This window comes from Ambystoma mexicanum, chromosome 4p (assembly GCF_040938575.1).
Source record: "Ambystoma mexicanum isolate Mex_15411 chromosome 4p, UKY_AmexF1_1, whole genome shotgun sequence".
Lineage (NCBI taxonomy): Eukaryota > Metazoa > Chordata > Amphibia > Caudata > Ambystomatidae > Ambystoma > Ambystoma mexicanum.
This window is the reverse complement of record NC_090927.1, coordinates 1,200,069,942-1,200,097,482: the sequence shown is the minus strand read 5'-3', so window position 1 is coordinate 1,200,097,482 and position 27,541 is coordinate 1,200,069,942. Positions and strand designations below refer to the sequence as shown.

At 46.0% G+C, this 27,541-nt stretch overlaps 1 protein-coding gene across 1 annotated transcript in view; it reads left to right on the top strand.

Annotated features, from left to right (window-relative positions):
• Positions 1–27,541, top strand: part of LOC138453728 (two pore calcium channel protein 1-like) — a 1,160,417-nt gene that overhangs the window by 800,440 nt on the left and 332,436 nt on the right. The window lies entirely within an intron of this gene.

The window sequence follows — 27,541 nt, the reverse complement described above, 5'->3', positions numbered from 1 at the left end:
GGGTGGAAGAGTAGCTCTAATAGCCAAAGACTCCCTCTCCCTCTCCATCAGAAAAACAAATAAAGACATAAACAACACTAGTGACTACCTCCTCACCAAAATCAACCTCTCTGACCAATGTACCATCACAGTACACCTCATCTACTGACTGCCAGGCGCTTTAGGAGACTTCCAAACAGCCTTGACTGACCTCCTCTTTGATAACCTAAAACAGTCAACCAAAGCCATCTTACTAGGCGACCTTAACCTAGGACTCACTGACCTGTGTGACCCAGCAGCGAAGGCACTCGACGCTGCCCTTGAAACCCTTGGGTTCTCCAACACCATCAGTGGACCCACGCACACACAAGGACGCAACCTACACTGGATATCCCAGCACAACTGTCACATCTCCATCACAGCCAACACACCTACCCCTTGGTCCGACCATCATCTCATACACTTCACCATCCCTAATGCCAGAAGTAAAGAAATATCAGAGCCACCCCTGCCCGAGCCCTCGCAAGAAGCTCCAAGCAACTCACTAAAGACAACCTACTCCCATTTTTATCAGAACCAGCTTTCAGGCCGCCCTTCTCGGCTGACCCAGAGACCCTAGCACGCACCTATGACATAGCTATTAAAGCAGCAGTGGAAGCTATTGCACTACCCAAACTTAGAAAAGTGAAACCTATCAGCCATACTAATACCTGGTTCACCTCAGACCTCCTCACATTCCGATCCAAGAAACGTGCAGCCCTAACTAGATGGCAAACATCCCACTCAGAGGAAGCCAAACGGGACTTCAAACTAAAAGCCAAAGCGTATAAAAAAGCCATAACTCGCGCCAAAGCCACATCCTTCCAAACTAGAATCCACGAAGCCCAATCCAAAACAAAAGAGATATTCTCTATTTTCAGAGATCTAGAGACCCCTAGACCTACACCGCAGAATTTAATTAAAGACAAATCCTGGTGTGACAAGATCCAATCAGCTATGAATGAAAAGCTTACCACCCTCCAAACCAAAATTCAGGCAACTTGGCAAATTCTCAACATCACATCCCCCTCCCCTATAACACCACACCAGTCAGATATTTACAACTCCTTCTCCTTCTAGGAAATCAAAGAAAGTGACATGACTAATATCATTAAGTCTATCAAACCTTCTAACTGCAAAGAGGACATCTGCCCAGCCACACTCATCAATGACTGCACTGGCCAATTTACACCATTCCTCACAGCCTTTGTGAACGACTCCTTTACCACCGGCACAGTCCCATCTTGCCTTAAAGCCTCATAAAAAAACCTACCCTCGACCCCTCCACATCCACTAACTACCGGCTCATCACGACAGTCCCCTTTCTCCTCAAAATACTGGACAAAGCGACCTACTTGAAGGTACAACAATTCATCAAGGAGAATCAACTCCTTGGGTTGCGTCAGTCAGGTTTCCGCCCAGGGCACGGGACTGAGACTGCCTTACTTGACTTAAAAAAACAAATGGATGACGCAAGAGACTTAGGGAAACCCGCTCTGCTCCTCCTCCTACACTTATCAGCGTCATTCGATCTTGTTGACCACAAGGTTTTATGCCACCACCTCTCCACCACAGCCAAATTCTCTCCTACAGCTACCGCAAGGATCACTTCCTTCTTGCAAAGCAGGACCATGCAAATATTCTCTGACATGGCCTCTGCCTCACCTACTACTATCCTATGTGGCGTCCCACAAGGATCATGCATCTCACCCACCCTCTGACATCTTTACAAAACCCCTCTTCCTCATTCTAGACTCCCTGGGTATCTCATACACTAACTACACTGATGATGCCCAGATCCTCCTCACATTAACGGGGGACTACGACACTGACTCCAAGACACTCAACAACATTTACAATACGATCCAAGCCTGGATGGCAGCCAATGGGCTTTGCCTTAATTCGGACAAAATAGAACTACTAATGGTTGGTTCAAAGGAAACCCTCAAGAACCTTAACCCCAAATTCAGCCACTTTATGATCGATAGCATTGAACTCCACGTAGCTAACTCAGTAAAAACATTAGGTGTCTATCTCAACTCCAACCTTATAATGACGAGGCAAGTCAACGCCATTGCTTCATCAGCTGCATACCATGCCAAGCTCATGACAGCAGCCAGACTCTTCCTATCCAAAGACAACTGCATCACCATCGCCAGAGCTATCACAGGATCAAGACAACCGCAATGCACTGTTCTTAGGGACCTCCACAAAAAACATGAACAAACTGCAGATAATACAAAACAACGCTCTACGTGCAGCCACAGGAATCCTCAAAAAGGAACACATCACAGCCACCAGGATACAGGCACATTGGCTCCCAGTTAGAGAAAGAATCCTTTTCAAAGCGCTTGCCCTCACCAACCAGAACACAATACGCAAACATGCCCCCAGAGTCAAGAGGGCCCGAGCCGGGGGTGCTAGCTTCCCTTACCTTTCAGCTCTGCAATGGAACGCACTACCACCACGCCTATGGGGAGAAATCTCCCACTTAGCATTCCGTAAAGCCATGAAAACTGTGCTCTTCATTTAACTCCTGCCCAAAAACAATGCTTTGAAAGAAAACTGCACTAAATACCTAAATATAGGGATGATGTCAGAAAGTATGTACCTTGTATTATGCTCTGTTTGAGTATGCAATGCCAATTTTACTGCACACCCTGTAATTTATGTAACTAAGCCTGCCACAAGTAACACCGCCACGATGCCCCTGGGCTGTATGTGCGCTATAAAAATGCAAAAATAAATAAATACAATAAATAAATCTCTCATGCATCTCCCCTGCCCCTCACCTTACCTTTTCCCTCACCCAGGCCCTCCACTCCCCTCCACTTCCCGTTTGCTGCACTTGCATGATCCGTAAGTCACAAGCCCTAGTAGGACCGTTTATTGTTGTTTATCCTCCTCTGTTCCCTTCCCCCCTTAGTTTTGTGGCGCCTGGAAAACCTCCTGCTGTATAAGCACCTTACAAATGTTCAATACGTAAATCAAAATAAATAAATACTAAGGATGACTGCTCTGAGTGAGGTAATCTTGAAACCAGGAGAAGAATTCATGTTGACCGTAGGCGATGTCAGTGATGTGTAGGACAAATTAAGAGATGGAATGGGTAGAGGATGGGATGTTGGGATGTCCAAGATGAGGTTATGAGGATGGGTTAATTCCCTTGGTTTGCTGGGTATATTGGATGTTTTACATCCAAAGGAGGATTTTTTCCTTTCCTTTCTGGTGCGCACCATTCCCTTTTATGTGTAGGCTTCATGTTCCTCTCCAGAGTGGAGGTCACTTACCTCCCCAGAGGGATTGCAGACCATTCCCCCGATGAGATCTACAGTAGAACTGCTGGGCCCTATAATGATGAGACAATGCAAACCACTTTGGAGACGCAGAGGTCCTGCTGAACCTTAACAAGGGGACAAGCTGTTATTCCAGGAGAACATTTGCTCAGGCGGAGATGCTAGTACCCTATGGGAAGCATACAAGGCAGTGTTGAGGGTAATGGACCGTTAGTGGGAATACAGCTCCAAGTCCATCAGAATATTAAAGAGACTCTTGATATGGCAGAACAGAATGATTGGATTAGTGACAAAACTATATGTTTTTTGACCAATGCCTTTCCTATGATGCCAGTATTCTACATACTGCCAAAAATTCACAAGTATCTTGTTAATCCTCTGGGACACCCACTCATTGCAGCAACAAACTGTTGACTTGAACCATTAGGCAAATATTTTGATGACAGTATACAACCCTTGATAGAACAAGGCATTTTTTGAGAATCTTAAGATTATGAAAACTGGGAGGATGACTGTTATTTACAATGGACAAGGACAAGGACAAGGACAAGGCACGCCTATACACGTCAAATCCTCATAACGATGGTGTTAAGGCAATGGAGTGGTTACTCTTAATATTTGATGAAGTGGGAGCAAACTAAATCTTTTTGCTTCATTTATGAAAATTGGTACTTTAGAATAACTTTTGCCACTTTGGAGAAGACTGTTTCCTAGAGATATATCGGGTTCATCTGTGAGGGCCAGTATGGCCTCGGCTTGCGCCAATAAATTTATGCATTACCTAGATAATTAATATATATTGGCACACTAGGAATATCAAAGTCATTTGATCTGTTATCAGCAATTCATAGATGACATCTTTGGGATTTGGAAGGGGACTGAGTTACAACAGTTTTTTTTATCATATGAATTCTATGCAACCAAATATACAATGTATGTGGGAACTCAGTCGGACTGCTATTATTTATTTGGACACCAGAGTGTATATTTTAGAGAATACACTTATGTCTACTATACACATCAAGCCAACTGATCGCAATAATTTATTGTGGGGAGAAGGTATTCACCCGTAAAGTCTTATTAGACGTATCCTGTATAGACAACAAATGAGATACAAAAAAATCATAATTAATGAAGATTCATATAGATTGAAAGAAGAGGAGTTGTTAGCTGAGTTCAGACTTAGGAAATCCCAAGATGAATGTCTGGCAAAAGCCCGTACTCAAGTGGGGCAACTGTCTAGGATAGAGTGGTTGAATGAGAAACTTTCAAAAGAATCACCTAAATTAGTACATTTTACCACATATTCTCCTCAAAGTAAACATGTTAAGAACTGTTTCATGCAAAGTTGGAAGAGCTTATTAACTGTCATGTCCAATCACACATCCACCACCGCCAAGTCTCTTGTGTTCCGTTCCCCGGTCTCATTCACGTACCCGATGGCAGCGGCTCAGCCAGAAACAGGGTTTCCCAGCTGGTAGACCGGGATTCTTGTGGCCTTTCTTACATTACATTGGCGATTCCCCCATACTCAGCTGCACTACACGGGCGTTTGGAAGCCCTCGCGTCACGTGATCAGGAAACTACAGCAGAATCACGTGAGGCAGCACCAATCCCTGTCAACATCGCGGGACACGTGACGCGCTGCCGTGGTCACGTGATCCGCGTCATGTGACTTTCCTCGCATTCAAATGGATTGAGCAAACGTGGAAGCAACGCTTTACAGCTGCTTCCTCTGAGGACTGTTTGGCGTTTGGTTTTCTCTTTCAATTCCTGCGTTTTCACGACCACGGAACGTTTACCTGGACTGTCTTTGGTACTCCGTTGGATTAAGACGCAACTTCTTGTTTTCTGGACATCGACCTCTGGCTTGTTTTACTGGACACTGAATCGGATTTCCTTGACTCTGGTTTCTGTTTTTTGGCGCTCGACCCTGGATTGTGTTCTGGACTGATAAAGGATCAACGATTTTGCTCTGTCCTTGGCTCAGGTGTGTTTCAGAGTGCCACCAAGATCTTCGCCAGCCTGCTGCTGCCGCCGGTCATTCTCCTGCTTTCATACTCTTCAGAGTCCCCTTCCGTTTCCATTAGGTAAGCTCCTGGTATTAACCATTTATCACCCTGAAGTACTTCTCACTGTCACTGTGTAATATAAGCATATCTTGCCTTGCAGTGGTCAGAGGGTCCTTCCGGCATTCCCGGTTCCAGGCTGACAACACTCTACACCTGTGGCCTCAAAGATTGCACGGGTAGTGGTTTTCCTTCTACCCGTGTGGTACTTGGGGATGGAGGTTCCTTTTATCTGCACGACCATCAAGACAGAACAGACTGTGAAGCCTTACTGGTCGTCAAGATTACTGATACCTCAGCCGGGGACCTTGTGGCCGCTCTAATGCAAGCAGTTGCGGCTCTCAGGACTGACATGGCCGCAGCCACAACTGCAATACATCACCGCCACGACACTCTACAAAGCGCCCGCCACCCTTTGCCCACGGATTCAGAGTTCGGGGATCCTCCACCACCCCAAAATCCTGTTCCTGCCACGCCCCCTCCTACACCAGTTGCTCCTGTGGTCCTCCCAGCCCCATTCCCTCTTGCTGCACCTGAGAGATACCAGGGGGATCCCAGAAAGTATCGCACCTTCCTGAATCAATGCAAACTCCACTTTTTGTGCCGGCCCCATGCATTCCCTGACTCTGTTACTAAGGCAGCCTTTCTGCTTTCCCATTTGTCGGGTGTGGCAGCCACCTGGGCGAATCCTCTGCTTGAAAGTGAACATCCTGCCCTCTATGATTTCGATCTGTTAGTGAGTGAAATGGCCAACGTATTCAATACCAGGTACATGGCACAATCCCGAGATTTGGAGTTATTAGATCTCACCCAGGGCAGACAGACACTTATAGAATACATAACTCGGTTTAACCAACTGTCCACCAAGACATCCTGGCCCGAGAATAAAAAGGCAGTTGTGTTTTATCAAGGTCTGTGCAGTACCATGAAAGACGCCCTGTCGTTAGTACCATCTCTACCAGCCATCTACGCTGATGTGGTTGACCTGGCTCTGCAGGTGTACGCCCGAAGGACCGAGCGCAGGGCGGAAGTAGGTCTCTCCCACTCCCAGACACCCCTTTCACCAGACCCCACCAGTGAACCCATGCAAATAGGAGGGATACGTAATCCCATAACCCAGGCCGAACGGGAACGCAGAAGAACCGACAATGCCTGTTTTTACTGCGGTCTCAACGGCCATTACGTCAAGGAGTGTCCTCGCCGCCCAAAGAACAGGAACTCAGGTTTTCAGAAGACTCGCCCTTGAGACCAGGGGTAAGAGCGAGTTCTTCTCAAAACCCCTTTGAACCCGCTTTTGGCCCTATCAGACCGGTGGTGGTCCAGGCTCTGTTAAAACCCAGAGTGGACTGCATGCATTCAGTACACATAGTGATCGACTCAGGGGCTACTGGGTGCTTCATAGATATCACGCTAGCCAATGCTTTAAACCTACCATTGATATCAAAAAGACACCTGGAGCCGGTTTTAGGCAGAAACCTGTGCAGTTCGCTTAGGGACCACTGCAAAAGGCTTAGGACTGCAGGTGTTGGCAGTAAACCCAATTGGTAGCAGTCTGTACCACCCAGATTTGCCTTGTAGCTGTGGCTGAGCAGCCAGACTTCTCTCAAGAAGAGTTAGACAGTATATAGAGTATACAAAATAGGTACAGAGATACAGTAGCACAAGCAAACACTGACCAGAGCTTGGGTATAAAAGTATATAATTATTTATTTAAAAACACACTTGTAAAATAAACTAACACTAATATGGCAAGCAAGTTCAAACACAGTCACTATCAATATATATACATCCCTGATTACTTATTGAACAAGTCTTAGTTAAAACACCACTTATTTTCAGACAGAGGTGAGCGCTTAACCTAAGATGGCACTCCAATAAGTTAGTTAATAAAAGGGAGGGAAAAGGCAGAATTAGGAAATTACACCATACCAACACTTTAACAAGAACCACAGCAAGTCAGAAAGGCAGAGTCTACTGTTAGAGCAAGAAAGTTCATAGGCCAGGGCCACTCTTGGAGAGAGCAAGGCGGAATGTGTCCAAGATCACGCCGTTGAGTGATACTTTAAAACGTCTTTGCAGATAGTTCAAAAAGGGTTGGATCAGTTCAGAAAAAGTTAGTTAGCAGGTCCCAAGTCACCCCAGGATAGAGAGTCAAGGATTTACAGGACATCTTGAGCAGTCTGTTGCGAGGGAGACCAGGCGGGACACAGTACCTGAAATGGTGGGAAAGCTCCAGCGGGGACAGTTGTTCCTGGCAGTGGATGCAAGTCGGTGCTTCGTCCAGGAGAAGAGAAGATCTCGACGTGGAGGAAAGCTGGAGGTCGTTGCACTGCCAGGGAAGAAACCAACCGGAGTTTCCCGGTTAAAAGGTACTACCCTTTTATTCGCGGTAGTGGTGAAGTGTGGCTATCCGGCCGCCGGGGTGCTTGGCACGGGCGTTTCGACCACGAGACGATCCAGGAAGGCGAAAAGAGGGCGAACTGGTTATCCCCACCAGTTCAGAGGAAGAAGACTCTCTGGGATGAAGATCTTCTCTGTTGTTGGGAAGTGGTGAGACGGTTCAGCAGGGCTCCACCGGTGGTGTCGTCGTTGCAGGTCGTCTCAGCTTCTCCCTCTTCGGATTCTTTGGGCCTGTGGCGACTTCTGAAGTTCCAGTCCCCAAAGCCCTGCTTTTATGCAGAAAACCCCCATTCATCAGTCCTGGCTGTCACTCAAACATGCTAAGTGGTGAGCCGGGTGGCTCACCACTGGGCCAATCACACAAGAATGCGACTTGAGTTGCCGAGGCAACTCAGTCCAGGGTGCCTAAACCCCCCTCCCACACATCCTGTAGACCCAGACAGAGTGGCACCACTTTTGGAGACTTCTGTGCAGAAGCCGGCCAAAAAGTGGAACTAAGGGCTCGACTTGGGTTGGAGTTACAGAGGCGAACACAAACGCCATTTTAAAACCGAGTCCTGACAAAAAGACCCAACCGGGGAATAAATATTAAATAAATAACCCGCGGTATCTTTAACATTGCACCAAAAAAGTGGTGCGTTTAAAATGAATGGGAAAATCCGATAGGAAATATTCCGGTGGAATATTTCGCGTGGTAACCACTGCCACCAGCCAGAAACCCGACGAGGGGGGACTGAACAGTGCCCACTCGAAAAACAGACCCAGGGGCAATCTAATTACCCCAACCAGTACTTCCACAATATGATGGATTATACTGGGTCTGTTCACAATTTAAGACTAGTAAAGTCAATAGTGACTTTACATGCCCTGGGAGACAGTAGTCAGTCCCAGGGTATGGAGTCTATGTTTGGGGGTCACTATGACACCCCTGTGTTACTGCACTGAGGGTGCTGTGTAACACACTTACCAAAAATGAAAACCTATGGAGTAAAAGACCCCATAGCCCATAAAACACATTACAAAGTCAAAGGATATCTCAAATCATGTCTAAGAGTGGGAGAAAAAAGAGTCTCACTCTTAGCAGGAGAAAAAAATAAACCCCAAAAATCCAGCAAAGCTGCTGGGGACTCACTAGGTTTGGGAAATTAGCCTTAACAGAGAATTCTCCCTAACAGCCGGTACAGGCTGTGGATGGGGCGTCCATCGCTTCTGGCCCAATCATGCAACAAACCGCCCCTTTGGAGGTGGTGATTCAGGAGACCCACAAGGAAACCCTATCCTTCGACCTCATCGCTACATCTCCATTTGGGATCATTCTAGGCATCGCTTGGCTGAAAAAACACAACCCATTAATCAACTGGTCTCCTTTGAGTCTGATATATGTCAACACTACTGCCTGGTAGAGTCTACTATGGTGTCCAATCCGGCGAATGCCCTTGGGGTGGTGGCTTCTTTAACCCTCGAGGAGAATGACCCTACTTCTACCGCTCCTCACACGGTAGGGGCAGTCACGGCTGGAATACCCTCGGTATACCATGACTTCCAGACTGTGTTTGAAAAGGGTTCCGCAGAGGACCTTCCGCCGCATAGGCCTTATGACTGCCCCATCAACCTAGTTCCTGATGCCCCAATTCTGAAAGGTCGAATCTATTCACTAACACGAGCAGAAGAACAGGCCCTACAGGATTATATCCAACAGGCGTTGCGGTTGGGTCATATATGCTCCTCATCCTCGCCAGCAGCGAGTCCCATCTTCTTCGTTCCGAAGAAGGAGGGGGACCTCCGCCCCTGTGTGGATTACAGACGGTTAAACTCCATCACTATCAAGAATCGTTACCCTATTCCTCTCATCTCCACACTGTTAGACAAACTTACACATGCTTCTATCTATACTAAACTGGATCCCCGGGGGCTTACAACTTGATCTGCATGCAAAGTGGGGATGAGTGGAAAATGGCTTTCTGCTCCCGACAGGGACTGTTCGAATATACAGTAATGCCATTTGGCCTATGCAACGCCCCGGCTACATTTCAGCGCTTTATGGATGACGTGTTCAGCGACATCCTGAACGTTTATGTGGTGATATTCTGGTTTTCTCCTCTTCTCTGGAGGAACACGTCATTCACGTTAGAGAAGTCTTGACCCGTCTCCAAAGGAACACGTTGTTTGCGAAACCCGAAAAATGCCTGTTCCACACTAATGAAGTCGACTTTTTGGGTTTTCACATATCACCTCGGGGTTTGTCCATGAACCGATCGAAAGTCAGCGCAATCACAGATTGGCCGGTTCCAGTGAACCTTAAACAACTGCAGTCTTTTTTGGGGTTCGCTTACTTTTACCGGCGGTTCATTGCTGGTTTCTCTTCGATCGTTGCTCCTCTCACTGCCCTGACCAGCCATCTTGCCCCTTTCCATTGGTCCATAGAGCAGCAGACAGCTTTCGAATCCCTAAAGACAATGTTCACCATAGCACCGGGCTTCAACACACCTGATCCAGAACTCCCGTTTGTCTTAGAAGCGGACGCTTTGTCTTTTGCATTGGGTGCTGTGCTTTCACAACCTTGTCCAACAACTGGCCATTTACATCCGTAGCATACCATTCACGGAAGTTCACGTCAACCGAAGTGCATTATACAGTCACAGAGAAGGAGCTCTTAGCCATTAAAGACGCGCTGCAGGTCTGGAGGCATCATCTTCTGGGGGCCAAACACCAGACCGTGGTGTACTCTGATCACAAGAACTTGCAAGATCTCGCTTCCCTTAAATGCACGAACAGTCGACAAGTGCGTTGGCATCTATTCTTTGCAGCGTACGATTTTGTGATTAAACACAGACCCGGGGTGGTCCATAGGAAGGCGGATGCCCCGTCTCGTTCCCCTGGAGGGGAGTCCCTCCCGTCCTTTCCTGATACCTTGTTAGAGAAGGGCCACATTACGTGTGCTTGTACACCATCACGATCCATGTTGTCCACCATACGCCAGTATCCGCACACACTGGCTGAATGGGATCCGGTTTATCAAGACGGGTTGCCTTTCGTACAAGGGAAGCTTTACCTACCCACAAGTGAGACACGTAATCGGGCACTAGACTGGTCCCATGACGCTGCCATTAATGGTCATCCAGGACAACAGCGTACCTTAGACCTACTCAAACATTGGTGCTGGTGGCCATCGATGAAACGAGATGTAGAGAACTATGTAAACACCTGTTCAGTGTGCGCTCAGTGTAAATCACACAGGGGTCACCCACTAGGACTCCTCCAACTGCTTCCATTACCCCCAATGCCCTGGCATACAGTTTCAATGGATCTGATCACTGACCTACCCCGTACACAGGGTTATGACACCATCTCGGTGGTGGTAGATTCCTATACTAAGATGGCACGCTTTATACCATGTATTGGGATACACTCTGCTCCAGCATTGGCTAAGCTGTTCTTCAAGTCAGTTTTCTGTCTCTTTGGGTTACCACATGTCTTAGTATCAGATCGCTGTACTCAGTTCACATCCCAATTATGGCAGGCCCTTACCAAGTTGCTTGGCATCGATGCCCGGTTCTCCTCCGCCTACCATCCAGAGAGCGATGGGCAGACGGAAAGGGTGAACCAGGCATTGGAGCAGTACTTGCGCTGTCTGACCCTCCAATACCAGGATACTTTGCTCAATGTACTACACCTTGCAGAGTTCGCTTAGAACAATACGCTACACTCTTTCACTGGTTTTTCCCCGTTTTACGCCCTTTATGGTCAGCATCCCCGACCCTTCCTCTCCCGGACTTTTCCTCTTCCAGCACCCCTGCGGCCTCTGCTTGTGCACGCAATTTGGTTGCAGTCCATGCCCAGACCCTTTTCCATCTGCGTGAGGCTCAGGCTTCCATGAAGGCGGCTGCCGATAAGAAGCGGGTGGCGGCACCTATGTATCAGGTGGGGAATCAAGTGTGGCTGTCGTCTCGCCATTTACACATTCCTGGTTGCCGTAAATTGCTCCCTTGTTTTGTCGCCCCCTATCGGGTTGCCATGGTCTTGAACCCTGTGGCCCTGCGCCTGACGATTCCTTCCACCTGGCGGATCCACCTGGTCTTCCATACCTCGCTGATTAACCTTGTCTGGAACCCACACACCTTGTTACCCCTCCTGCTCCTGTCTTGGTTTCCTCCCCCGATGTGTTTGAAGTTAGTGCCATTCTAGGTTCCCGTGTCTGCAGGGGTCGCCTACAATACCTTGTGGACTGGTTGGGTTATGGTCCTGAGGACCGCTCCTTCCGGGATGTTCACGCCCCTCGGTTGGTTGTTCGCTTTCATCGCGATCACCTGTCTAGCCCACGGGGTCGTGGGCCTTTGGGGGGGGGCTCTGTCATGTCCAATCACACATCCACCACCCGCCAAGTCTCTTGTGTTCCCTGGTCTCATTCACGTACCCGACGGCAGCAGCAGCGGCTCAGCCAGAAACAGGGTTTCCCAGTTGGTAGACTGAGATTCTTGCGGCCTTTCTTACATTGGCATACTCAGCGGCACTACACAGGCGTTTGGAAGCCCTTGCGTCACGTGATCAGGAAACTACAACAGCATCACGTGAGGCAACACCAATCCCTGTCTACATTGCAGGACACGTGACGCGCTGCCGCGGTCACGTGACCCGCTTCATGTGACTTTCCTCGCATTCAAATGGATTGAGCAAACGCAGAAGCAACGCTTCACAGCTGCTTCCTCGGAGGACTGTTTGGCGTTTGGTTTTCTCTTGCAATTCCTGCGTTTTCACGACCACGGAACGTTTACCTGGACTGTCTTTGGTACTCCCTTGATTTAAGATGCAACTTCTTGTTTTCTGGACATCGACCTCTGGCTTGTTTACTGGACACTGAATCGGATTTCCTTGACTCTGGTTTCTGTTTTTTGGTGCTCGACCTTGGATTGTGTTCTGGACTGATCACGGATCAACGATTTTGCTCTGTCCTTGGCTCAGGTGTGTTTTCAGAGTGCCACCAAGATCTTCGCCAGCCTGCTGCTGCCGCCGGTCATTCTCCTGCTTCCATCCTCTTCAAAGTCCCCTTCCGTTCCCATTAGGTAAGCTCCTGGTATTAACCATTTATCACCCTGAAGTACTTCTCACTGTGTAATATAACCATACCTTGCCTTGCAGTTGTCGGAGGGTCCTTCCGGCATTGCCGGTTCCAGGCTGCCGACACTCTACACCTGTGACCTCAAAGATTGCACGGGTAGTGCTTTTCCTTCTACCCGTGTGGTACTTGGGGACGGAGGTTCCTTTTATCTGCACGACCATCAAGACAGGACATTAACAGACCCGGAGTTGCAACCATTATTTATGGATCCATCAAATTTTGCATTCAAAAGAAGTAATTATTTGAAGGATAGGTTGGTCCATGCTATGTTCAGGGACCCTTCATGTGATACACCTAATTTTAAGCGCACTTTACTGTACATGAATTGTACCAGGTATAACAATGTGATGAAGTGTTCGATTTCACATCCTTATACTGGAAGATCATTACTTTAAAATCACACATCAACTTGTAATAACAAAAATGTTGTTTACAGGTTTAAGTGTCCGTGTGGAGTATACTATGTGGGAATTACTACTATAAAGGCCAGGGTGAGAAGGGGGCACATAAATCCAATATACGGACTGGAAACTTGATGTCTTCAGTGACAGTGCATTTTCAAGTAAATAAACCTTCAATCACTCAATTGCATTTTGTTATATTGGAATCTGTAAAAGTTCCCACAAGAGGAGGGAATATAAATAAACTGTTGGTACCGAGATGTCTTCTGGATTAGGAGGTTACAATCACTATATATGAGAGGCATGAACCAGGAATGTGACTTACAATGTTTTGTATGAAGTAATGAATACGTCTGAACTATTTGGAGTACTTTGTTTGCATGTGAATGTTATCTCTGCATTATTATTGCATTTATGTAAGACGTTCACCACTCAAGTTATGTTAAAGCTTAGACTGAATTCATTGAGCAAGTCCAAAAGACATTTATGATCATTATTGTTGACTATTGATGGTAACTTTAAATGAGAGATGTATTCAGTATGATATATCCTTCTACTGGGCAATAGCACATTTATTGGCGGTGGATTAAATGATGTCAGTTTAAGGGAATAATCTGAAAATCGGAACCAGTTGATAGTACTACTCAAGATTGAGTACGAAATAATAGGGTTTAAAGATGGCATTATTCCTATCATTTCAGCAATGGAGCTGATTTCAAGCGATATAATTACGTACCCTTATGTAAACAACAGCCTATGGACGTTTTACGACGTAAAGCACTTAATACATTTTAAATTTTGGACTCTCTGCAAGGTGCAGGAATGTTAGCAAAGTTACTATTTGGCCATATTAAAGAGGTTTTTAGCATAGATGAGTGCATATAAATATGTTATCTTAAAATGGCGATGAATTTATTAACTTTTTAAGTGAGCTTTGTTTTGCTTTAAGAAGAGCATTTCTGTTATGTGAATGACGCCTACATAGAATTCTTGATGCGCATCATGTGACTATACAGGAAGAGTAATTGGGTATTTAAGGACTTGTGGTGAAAGCTAAGGTTGTTGCATGCTACTTTGAATCCCTTTTTGAGGCACTAAGAGGTGAGAGACTCCACCAGACAGGTCAACCGTGGGAAGTTCTATGATAATATTTGTAGGATTTATATACACTTATTGGGAACATTTGGTATATTTTCTGTAGGTCACTATACATTTCAGAGAGGTTCTGGAGTTTGGATAAACTTTCATGCTTATTGAAGATGAATAATCCCTTTTAAGTTTATATGGATATAGTTGATATTCACTTTTTATAGGACATATACTGGGATACCTGTTGTTTTTGTACTTTATAGAGCAATACTCCATTGAGAGAGTAGGACTTTCTGGAAGCAACATTAGATAAATAGCATTGATTTAAATTGGTGCATGAGTTGATTTAGATAATGTGAGTTACATTTCTAATATTGTTTTTTTTTAATCTTGACAGATATGTCAAGTGGTTGTTATCCCTGAAATTATTAAATTCAAAACGTCTTGGATACAAAGAATCTTTAACTACTAGATTGGTTCAATTGGTGATGTAGAAATGACCCTAAGGGCAACAGAAATTGTATCAAATATTTGTGTTTATAGTAAATGAATGTTATGTGGTATTAGTAAAAAATTAGTGCATTTTGTTATGTGAATGTGAAGTATATATTTCACAAATAGAAAAACATTGTTTTGTATAGAAACTTAATTGTACATTATTTGTAAAATTGATGAAACTATGTTATGGCAAAAGTTCTGATTTTGAGGATTTATGAATAAATGGAAATAATTGAAGAGTTGTGAGCTCAATTTAGAGTGTGGGAAGTTCAACCTCAAACCTTTGTTGGGTGATGATTATTTTGTGGGTTTTTTTGTTTGTCCAGAATGGGGCTTAACTCTGGTTTACCTTTCCAGCACCATAAGAATTACAGAAAGATTGATACATTTAGTGAATTCAATGCAATATTTTACATGAAATTTGAGTGCACCTGATACTTGCGGTAGGTAAGTGTTGAGGGAAAGAAAAATCATTGTGATGGCCAAGAAGGAAAGGCATAGGGGAAAGGAGAGAAAAAATGTAGAAGAAAACATCACCCAACCGAAAAACGATTTCTAGACAACCCTGCTTTAAGAGGTCCAGAAGTAACTAAGAGCAGAGCAGAAGAGACTTAAGACAGTATTTTGGGATAATATGAGACATTTGAACTGGTTGTCGAAAGGTAGGATGCCTGAACATAGAGACAAAACGTGTCATTTACTTGCCTGATTACAATATAGGCAGAAAGTAATTAATGGATCAGTGAGGTGAGGGATGAAGAAGGCCAATCAAAAAGATTGTTAGAGGAAACTCCAGCAACCATTCCGGCTTATAATGAAAATGTATACTGAAGCACCAGAACCAATGATAGGGGCACATTTAAAGACTTTGAGTGATCTACCATTTTCACAGATACGGTCCAACAGAGAGAGGTCCTGGAGCCAGCTTTAACATGGACAGAAGTGGAGCACAGTATCCACAACCTGCAAAGTTGGTACGCTCCGAGACCAGATGTTTTCCCTGGTAAGTGCTAGAAAGCAAATAGCATAGAGCTGAATGGACACCTCCTTAATGTTTCACAGATAGTAGAGCTGAAAAGCCTCCTGATAGATCTAAGAATGACCATAATAGGGTCAGTCGCTGCCTTCTTGTGAATCATATCATCCAATCTGGATCCTTGAGTAAAATTCTGGCAAATACATTGTTAGGGAGAATTCTCATCTATGGCTAATTTCCCTCACTTAGTGAGTCCTCCAGCAGCTTTGCTGACTTCTGGAGTTTATTTTTTCCACTTGGTAAGAGTGAGAGCTCCCCCCCCCCCGTTACCTGTGTTTTGCTATGTGTTTCTACCTGTTTTTGTGATTGTGGACTCTGAAGTACACCACTTCAATAGCCCTCTTCTTTTTGTGTGTCACACAGCACCTTCAGTGCCATGGCACAGGGTTGTCTTTGAGACTTCCCTCGACTCCATTTCTGAGGCGACTACCGTCCCCCAGAAAAGGGTAAAGTTACCATTAACTTTACTTAGTCAATCTACCACAGATCCAGTACACCCCATCTTCCATGGAGTACTGGAATGGGTTTAGTCGTATCCCTTTTAATCTGTACCTCCTAGAGCATTGATTCGCTCTTTTAACATTTAGACTTGGCTGGTGGCAGTGGTATCTACCCTAACCTTTCTACCGCGATTATATTAGATAAACATGGCACTGTTCTTGGCTATTATATTAGCCTCGAACATAAACCCGCTTGACCAAATCGTCTTTCTTTTGGCTCCGGTTGGGTTTATTCGCCATTTCTTTTTGTTAAAGTCCTTCTTGTTTTTTACTTTGCGCGGCAAACTAGGTTTGCCTTCTTTGTTCACTGTCTTTTGGCAGGCTTCTGCTGAGAAGCCCTCCTCAAGGTGCCTGGGTGTCTAGGTGGACTGAATGTGAGGGAGGGGTGTAGTCACCCCCTGCACAGGGTATCCTAGGAAACCCAAGACGCACTTTGTCATGATTGGCCAGGGTAGTTGTCCGGGCTGGACAATCCCCCTGCTGGGTGATTGACAGCCAGGCTGTGTGAATGGGGGTTTTTCGCATAAAAGGCAGGTCTCTTGGGCTAGAAGTCAGAGAGTCGCCACTGGAACTACAAGGAACCGAAGAGAAGCAGAGAGAACAATGGCTGCTGCAACTACCCAGTCCCGGTGAAGCCCTGCTGCACTCCTGAGCTATCTTCCCTTCAATGACTCAGAGAAGATCCAGTCCGGAGTCTTCTTCCCTTGAGCTTGGTGGGGATAACCAGCTCATCTTCCACAGCCAGAGGATCCTCTTCCTTGGTCGAAATCGCTGCACGCTGCTGTAGTGGTCCGGATAGCCACCTGAAGAGCCTCTCCTGTTTTTAAGGAGCGCACCTTTTATTCCTCGTCGCTGCTGCCGGCTGCATCCCTGTGTGGTGCAGACCCCCATTCAGACGTCCTCCTTCACAATGAAGCTCCAGGAATTGTGGGTCTGCAGGAAACCAACAGGAACAACTGCCAGGGCACCAGCTGCACCATTGGAACAAGGTACTGTGTTCTACTTGAGGAAACTGGGTGAATCCCTTTTCTTCATTTCCAAGGCTTGCCCTTGTCTTCCCTCCTTTTATAACTTTTGCTGCCGAACATTGACAATATCGAAGTACTTTAGGCTACGTTGAATCGTGAGCTGTCTGACTGTGTGACCTTCGGCAACAGGCTCCAGTGTCTTTCGACCCTGGCTCCGGCCCTTTGACTTTTGAACTCCTGTCTCTGAGTGTTTCTTGATTCTGCCTGCCTAACCAAAATATTGCCTGTGATATTTGCCTCCAACTCCCTCTGGGTATCTCAGGTGCTAAGTGTGTTTTTGCCTCGGTAGCATTTCATGTCACGGATACGCGTTTATTTAATAGACCGAAGTGTCAAAAAGTGATCGCAATCGTATTTGCGGTAAAGTGTTTTGTTCATAACACTGGTTCATTCAACACAGTTTACTTACCTTGAGACTTACTGTACAAAGTGAATTGGTTAGTTGTAGCATATTTAACTTGTGGTTTTTATTTGAGTTTAATAGAAGTGTTATGTTTATAACAAATGCTTTAAAAATAAATGTACTTATATTTTTTACCTGAAAGCTTGAGTCAGTGTTTGCTTGAGTCACAGTATTTGTGGTCCCTTTGTGTATTCTCTGCTACTGCTCATATACTCTTGAGATAAGCCTGGCTGCTCCGTCACTGCTACCACGCTGACATAGTAGTACAGGCTTGTACCAAAGGTAAAACTTGTATTGCCACCTGTGGTCTTAATTGTGTGTAGTGGTCCCTAAAGGCACTGCACAGGATTCTGCCTAACATGCATTAATGGAGGTGATTGAACCCTTGGTTCAATGTAGCTATTTGCCAAAAGATCTGTGTGAATTAATATTAGGAGAGTATTTGATCTGCTGGCAATGTTATGTGGACTCCTTGGCCAACCAGTGATGCTTTTTTCGCTCGACTCGCATACACAGCCTTAGACTCTTTGGAGGGGGCATTTCTTTTTGTCCTCTTGGAAAAGATAAGCTTTGGTCCAATCTTTTTGTGCTTGGTACGACTGATACATATACGGCTTCACGGCTGGCTGGAGTTAGGGTCATTGGTTATGCCTCAGGGTGTTTTTAATGAGTCGCGGGCCGAGGCAGGGCGGCCCTTTGTCCAAGCTCCTTTTTACACTGTTAGTCAAACCCTTGGTGAAATGAATCGTAAAATGCCATAAATGTTTTGCCTGATCTATACCTCCCAATCATTCTGGAGTTCCACGAATATCATATATTTTGGTGAGGTTGGTTCCATTAATATTTAAGAGCAGCTTTGCACGGAAAACACAGGTACACACAAACATGGCAATTTTCAATCCCGAACCTGTGTTAATCCCTACCCTCAGTGTAGTAGCTGATATAGACTTTTGAATACGCAACAAATGAGTGTGGCAAAATGGTGTATGACTTAATTAAATAGCTTTTTACACTTTTCAATTAATAGAATGCTTCCGTATGTGAAAACAGTTGTTCTCAGGACTCTCCATGGCCACTCCCTAAACCTCTTAAAGATATCAATGCAGATGTGCACCTGTTTCCCAATTAAACATGTATACTCTTATCAACATTTATGAAGTCTGGTCAGCTCTCACAGAGCTAGAAATTGGCTGTGTATTGGAAGTTAACCGAACAAAGGCTGAGGCTGCATTTATCAAGCGTATGGGTAACATTGTGCTGCTCTATTCCAAAACAGAAATCCAACTTCTCAGCAAGCATATATGTCGTTGAAAATAGAGTATCTTACTATACTAGGCTCTGGCAAGGGATATAAGACCTAGGGCCTCATTACAACCCTGGCGGAACGGGTTAACAGGTGCTGCAAAAGGATGCAGACCCGTTAAACCCGTTCTGCCACATTACAAGGTCCCCTCGCGGGACACGGTAAGCACGCCTGGTAAAACCAGGTCCCGCGAGGGGAAGAGGGAGCAAACAACGGGCCAACTCGTAATCGGCCCATTGTTTGCTCCATCTCACATTCCCATTCAGCCCTACGGGGGCTGAAATGGCAATGGGGAAGGTCTGGGTCCTTAGAGGGAGGAATTACCGGGCCCTCCGAACTCGGAATGGAATAATTCCTCATTCTGGGAACCCGGAGGCGATTTCGGCGGCAGCCATGCCGCCAATAGCGGCATGGCTACCACCAAGGTCATAATGAGGCCCCTAGTCTTCTTAAATCAGTAAAAAAAAAAAATTAATCTGAATTTACTTGAACATACATTACAATGTACATTCTTTTGGCTCCTCGTTTCATCCAGCTGTACTTTTCTTCTACAACCTTCTAATGACCACTAGTGTCACACCTCTATACGATCTGAGTGAACAGTTCAAGCAAGCCTGTGCCATTTCCAAACATGTTTTCTGCAGTTTTCAATAAAAACAACTTTTTGTGAACTTTCAAGGTTTTAACAGTGTTCTCCTCCATGCGTTAAAAAGCACACTTGATTAACAGATTGTGACGAATCCCACGATGTTGTTGCCTCTCCCCGAGGGGAACCCTCTTCCCATGAGGCCAGGGTGGTGAGGTCAGGGTGATGAGATGATACGCACCAGTGCGCCTGCGGCTGGTACTCAGCGGGAGGATCTCATGGGAAAGGGACCTACCCTCTGGGGATATGGGGGGGGGGACATCCCGGGAGAACACAGTATACCCAACCTCCACCCATGCCCTCCACAACCCCTGCAGTCCTTATAACCCTCTTCCCAGACAGACTTCCATAGAAAAAGTACACCCATGTACTTCTGTAATATCTGTGAATTTAACCTAACCAGAAGTACTGGGACGAAGAATATCATTGATAGCCTTACGGGTCTGCCTAACTCAAGTACTGGGTACTGGGACGAGGTGGCTCGTAGAAGGAATAAGGACTGACATAACAGCCACTACTGCAGGTGTGGATGTTGCGTTAGGGTGGAGACTGCATAACAAAAGGGAAAACGAAGAAGGACTTGGTGTCTTCAGCCTGCGATGAACCCGGGAGTTTGGAATTGCGTCCAGAGAAGAGCCAGGCGGATCGGTGTACCCAGGGGAGCAGCCATGGAAGTCCTGAGGAGGCCGAGCAGGAAGAAACCTCCCGCCAGTCTTGAAGAATCGTCTGGTGGTGAGGCCGTGAGAAATAGAACGCAGAGCTGGGCAGCTGACAAGCCAAGGGAGAAGGAACAACAGTGCTACCGCAAGGACGCCCGATCCCAGGAAGAACTGGAGAGCGACCTGATCCCAAAGGCTGGTGCAGGAAGTTCAGGAGGTCCCGTAGGGACAAGGGGCAGGTGACAAAGTGGTCCTGCATCAGAGGAACCCTTCCCCACCCCAGTGGCCTAGCGAAAATCACTCAGCACAAGAGGGTGAGAGAGACAGGTCGGGGATCCACATCAAGGAGCGAGGCATCTTCCTTGTATCAGTACTTGGCGAGAGAGTAAGCCAAGTGAGCAGAACCAGAGAGTGAGGCACAGGGGTAGGGGACCCACATTAAGGAGTGAGGCATCTTCCTCATATCAGTTCTTGGAAAGAGCATAAGCCAAAAGAGCTGAGCCGAAGAACAAGTGAGGCAAGGGTTTGGGACCCAAACCAGCAAGCAAGGCATCTCCCTCATGGTTATACTTGGTGGGAGAGTGAACCATGTGGACACACCCGAAGACGGAGAGAAGCCATGGTCTGGGGGTCTTTGAGAGTCTGTATTTGAAGATACATGAGACGTGGACCAGAGCAAGAGAGCCATTCCCCCAGGAAGAAGCCAATGCTTGGGAACAAACTTCTACTCTCAATGCAGAAGCAGGGAGTCATTCTTCTGGACAGGAAGACCTACTTATCTTTATTTTAGTATTAAGTGTAAGGGTCAGAAGTAGGCTTTTTGATACAGGATGGTGGACTATTGATTTACATGGACATTCTGAGTGCGACATTAGTCTTTTAGTTGAGGTAGGGAAACCCCTCTTGGAGTTAGGGAAAGTTAGGTTTTCTCATTATTTTCTTAAAACAATAAAAGTTTATAGTAACCACTATGTCACCTGTGTGTGAGTCTGGTCCTTCTGCTCCCTTACAAGATATATGCAATACATTTCCAGCGGGGCCTCAAATATGATCTTTATTCCATGTATTATCGAGGCTCCTCATGAGCTAATTGCACTGGTAAGCCAGAACCACAAGATATACCCAGTGTATGTGTTATCTTTGTGTACTATGGCAGCAGACTTTCTGATGTAGCAAATAGTTTCAGTGAGATTATCCTCTTAATGTGGGATACATGTATGACATTCATATCCAATGAGATCCCAGTACCTCCTTTAGAGGCCAGGATAGTGTATAGGGCCTTTCTATGTTGTAGTACCGTGGTGCGTACAGCCACTTGCTCATGAATGATCAGTGAGAGAGACATTGTGTTATAATTTGCCAATTGCTCCAGCAACAGGGACACTTTCAGGATCTTATCATAAATGAGTTTTAGCATCTACACCAGGCATTATGCGTCCCATGCTGTCAATAAATGTTTCCCAAACAGACTCTTTTCTTTCTTGGAAGGTATTGTAACTTAGTGAATGTCTTTTATAGCTGGTAGAATATACCCCATGTAACAACGTTTACTCCTATATATGGGTAACAGCTATAAATAACAGTCCCTCAAATGAAATAGGTTCCATGCTAAGTAGAATACCCAGAGTATCCAAAAGAAAACCCTTTGTCAAAACACAAAGTAGCATTTTTGTTTAACCCTTAATTTGACATAGCAGCAGACATGTTACTTTAATGACAAACCATGTGGATGTAGAGATTGCAACATAATAAAATACAAACATTGAATTACTACTGCTTGTCAGAATATTAGATGACATAGTATTGGTTGCAGTACGTTGCCCCATACTTATAAACACTTGAGGGTCAGTCCAGCCGTTCCCTCACCTTTATTTATTCACAATAGGTAATCTAGGAATGGTCCCCAAATGTTCTTTGGCCTGCATCTGGGCACAACCATTGCAGTGTAACCCTCTTCCTTTTCGTTAGCATAAGTTAGTTCCTTGAGCCATTCAGTTGTACTAGGGGCAGTTCTGGATTTCCAATATTTCAGAATATATTTTTTAGCAATCATGCAACTCAAATTGAAGAGCCTGTAAACCTTTACAGTGACCTTCCCAATGTCTCCTAGCAGGTATTTAGGGGGAGAGAGTACAAGAGATATTTTGGTAATATCATATAAGATGTCTGCGACCTCCCGCCAGAATCAAATAATCAGTGGGCAGTCCCAATATATATCGAAGGAGTCCGCAGCAGCCCTTCGACACTTGACACATTCATCACTAACATTCGGTGCGCATTTTGAAATGCGTGCAGTGCAATTGATTCTGCATTTTTTTTTTTTACACTTTTATTATTAGTGGTCACAAAGATACATAACACAGTTACAACTTCGCATTACAGGCAGAAATAAACAGGAAAAAGGAGAGAATCAGTCCACATATCATACATCTCCTCTAGGTGGTATATTTACACAGTGTCATCATCATCGGAAATCATGTCACACAAGTACATTCTGAAGGGACCCCATATATCTTTAGGTCTGCTCGCCGCTGGGCGGGTGAGGACAAACTGTTCTTCAGCCTCATTGACATAGGTAAATTCCCGTTGGAACTGTTTCACAGTGGGTGGAGCAGTATTCTTCCATTGTTGTAAAATACATTTTTTGCCCACTGCCCATGAGACATTAAACAGCCTCCTGATCTTTTCAGAGCATTTGCCTATGTCCCCGAACAAATATTTCTGTGGGGTTAATGTCGGGGGGGATTTGTGTAATTTCTTCAATGACATCCGCTACTTCCCTCCAGAACCCAGCCACAATCGGGCAACTCCAGTACATGTGGAACGAACCAGCCATGTCCGTCTTGCATTTGGGACATTCACCGGGACTATCTGGCACAAACCTGGCTATTTTGGCCGGGGTGTAGTGTAATCTGTTTTTAATTTTAAACTGGATCAGCCGCAGCCCAGCGTTCAGGGAAACCCTCTTGGTGAGGGAGCAGTATCTATCCCAGGTCTTGTCATCTATGGGGATTTGAAGATCATTTTCCCATTTGTCTTTGACTGGGTTAGTCATGGGGGAGTGTGCTTGTATTGCAGCATATAGACTGGAAATCCTCAAACGATCTCCAGACGTTATCATCTGCACACAAGGGTGTGTGGGGGGTTCATCAGGGAAAGACGCCCAGCGCTTCTGGAAGGCAAATATCATGTGATAGTATTGCAGTGTCTTAAGTGGGCCCCCCCCCCAAACGCCCCCGTGATCACCTGAAGGGTTGCAAATTTCCCATCAATAAACATGTCGCCCAGTTTCATCTCTTCATTTGGATCCCAGGCTCCACGCAGGCTGATGTCGTGTGTCGGTGGCATGTCTGGGTAATTCCAGAGGGAAATCCCAGGGCTATAGGGGGCCAACACTCCCAGTCTTTTAAATATAGCTCTCCATGCACCAATCGTGCAGCTCACCGGGTTGAAGTCACATGTGTCCCTGTAGTGTGCGTCAAAGATTACGGACTGTATGTTCGTGGGGGAAGTGGTAAGCTCCTCTATCGCCACATGTGGGGGGGCCCTCATCTTTGGAGTACCAGTATTTCGAGAAGTGGGCTTGGGCAGTATAATAGTATAGTTCAAAGTCAGGTGCTGCTACGCTGCCTGAGGAGTACGGTTCTACCATTTTTTCCCACCCTATTCTTGGATTCTTCCCATTCCAGAGAAAGGTTGTCGCCATTGACCTAAGTTTATTAAAGAAGGGTCGTCCCGGCCATATCTGAATGTTCACGAATAGGTATAATAGTTTGGGCAGGACTATCATATTAAGGACCGCTACCTTACCATGTAATGATATTGGCAGGCTACCCCATAGCTGCAATTTAGTATGCGAGGCCTGTAGTGTGGTGTCGTGATTGTCTGTGTTCAGCGTGTGTTTGCTTCGTGAGACAAGTACCCCCAGATATCGAATGGACTCCTCCGACCACTTCAGACCACACAAAGCACCGGGGCGGCTGGTTGCCGGTGTAAGAGGGAAAACTTTGGACTTGTCTGTATTTATGGAGTACCCAGAGTGTGCAATGAATTCCCGGATCTCCGCCATAATAGGTGCTAGGTTGTTTTCTGGCTTGCAGATATATAAAAGCGTGTCGTCCGCATATAGGGAGATCAGCTGAGTGGCACCCTTTAGATTAATGCCCCTATTGTAGTGTCAAAGTCTGACCGCTATCGCCATTGGTTCTATTGTCAAGGCAAACAATATGGGCGAGAATGGGCAACCTTGCCTGGTGCCCCTTCCCAATAGGAACAGATCTGATATTGATAGATTGGTCAGTACCCGAGCCTCAGGTTCCGTGTACAGTAGTTCCATGTATCTAATGAAATTAGGGCCAACACCAAATGCCGCCAACACTGCTAGCAAGTAGGCCCACGACACAGAATCGAAGGCCTTCTCCGCATCTAATGACATGGCAACTGCGTTCCTACCCGGGTCTATTTGGGCCATGATACCGAAGAGTCTACGAAGGTTAAGGGCCGTGGATCTAGCGGGGATAAACCCATTCTGGTTAGGGTGAAAAAGTGTAGGGACTGCCGGTAGAAGCCTATTGGCCAGCACCTTGGCAAATATCTTAGCATCCGTGTTAATAGGAGAGAGTGGCCTATAGTACGACATGTACTGGGGCGGGTGGCGCGGTTTAGGAAGGACAGTTATCAAGGCCTCTCTCATAGACTGGGGCAATATTTTACACTGGAGGGATTCCTCCCAGACCTGTAATAACAATGGCACGAGCTCCTCACAGAACTTCTTGTAAAATGCTGCACCCAAGCCGTCTAACCCTGGAGTTTTATTGGATGCCAAGTCCTTAATCGCCTCAGCAATTTCCTCAGCAGTGAGAGGCTGGTCCATTGCCAGGCGGGTCTCTTCAGAGAGCTTCGGCATCGTCAGTGTATCTAGGTATGCTTTGATTTCTGTGACTGATTTAGTGTCTCTGTTGCTATGCAGCTGTTGGTAAAACTTAGCAAACTCACCATTGATCTCTCGTTCATTCAGCAAAATCTCACCACACGATGTTTGTATGCTAGTGATTCGACTAGGGTACCTGTCTTGTTTCAGTAAATTGGACAGTGTCCTTCCCGCCTTGTTACCCTCGCCATATCGACGGGCTCGGATCGGGGCTGCCATATATTGAATTTCCCTAGCAGCTAGTCTGCCGAATTCCTGTAGATGTAACTGTATCCCAGCTAGTATGGCCTTATCCTGTGTACGAGTATAAACGTCCTCCAGTTTCCTCAGTCCATTTTCAGTTTGGGTTAGTTCAGTTCTGACCCCCTTTAGAAGACCCACAGATTTGGATAGCAGAGTCCCCCTAGCCCAGACCTTAAAGGATTCCCATACCGTGGAACATCTATCAACCGAGCCCACGTTATTCTCAAGGAACTCCGCGATTTCAATGTGTAGTCCCTCCACCACTCCCGATTCGCTTAACAACCCCCCGGGCATTCTCCATCTTCTGGGCGATCTAGAGCAGTTGTGAAATGTAACCTTAAGTGTTATCGGGGAGTGGTCAGACAGTGTACGAGATAGTATCTCACACGACTTTGTTGCAGTAATCATAGCAGGGGATACAAACCAATAATCAGTTCTGGACTCAGAATCATGAACAGAAGAATAGTATGTGTAGCCCTTTCCATTCGGGTGTAGTACTCGCCAGGCATCTTCGAGGGAGAGCTGGGATAGGATGTGTCTCAGAGTAAGAACAGCCTTACTTGGTGCTCTAATGATTGTGCTGGATCTATCCAGTCTGGGGTCCATGGCAATGTTGAAGTCCCCACCCCACAATATAATAGGCATATCAATGGCAGAAATTAATTAGTATACATTTGTATAAAAGGCTGGGTCATCGATGTTCAGGCCATATGTGTTGACCAGTAGCATCTGCTGACCTGCAACCGAGCCCCACACCAGAACATACCTACCAAGGGGGTCTGATTTATGGCCTTCGGTCCGGAATACCAGATTTGGTTGTATGAGCGTGGCGACCCCCCTGGACTGAGATGAATAATTTGTGCAGAACTTGGATTTGCCCCAACTGGGCAATATGCACTCATTGCTAGTATCAACAGTATGTCTTTCTTGTAGCATGACAATTTGAGCACCATGCCTGACAATGTAATTCCCCACCTTCTTAGTTTTCAACCGATTGTTCAATCCCCTTACATTCCACAACAATAGTTTGACCCTCAATGCGTGTTCAAAGGCTTACATAGAAATGTTTGAATATCATCACCAACCTCTTGGATACATCTTTCACATACCATGGATCGTGTCAGAATCTCAGAGACCACTTGTTTAACCAGTAACCAACAACTAATTCCCCCGGTAACTTCCTCAGGGCAAAGTGCCATAAGGTGGGGGCTCTTTTCCACTTCAAACCATGGGATATTGAAACGACAACAACCATTCCAGATCCCCTAACCCGCCCACCACCTTCACCGTCACCCCCAACTTGACGATGTTCATCTGGGTGGTTGCAATAACACCAAACTTCCCCCTTCACCCTATCCCCCCCTCCGCCCACATCATCTACCCCAACTTGACGATGTACCCAGGTAACTGTTTGGAACATTCCTGAGGGCACTTGGTTGCCGTCCAGAGGCCAGCCATCTGGTCGCCCACGTGGGAGGCTCTACGGCTCAGAACAACGGATCTTGGTCCAGTTCAGTTGTGTTGACTTTAAGAGAAAAAAAAAAAAACATTGTAGTACTACTGCAGGGAAGGTGCATTTTCATCCGTCGGCCGGGTCCCCTCTGCCCTCGCCCGGGTTAGGTCTCACATTTAGGTCTTTCATGCAATCCCTGGAGGGCAACGGAATGGAGGCCTCCACATATGCCATTGCCTCAGCAGGGTTTTCAAAGAAATGGGCTCTTCCTCCGTGCTGGATTCTCATTTTTGCAGGGAAAATTAAAGCAAAGGGGATATTGCAGAGCCGTAGCTGTTTCTTGACCATCTCATAGGATCTGCGTTGTGTTTGTATGGCCGCCGAGAAATCTGGATATATATGAATTCTATTTTCTTCATAGTGCAGCGTTCTCTTTTCTCTGGACAGTCGGAG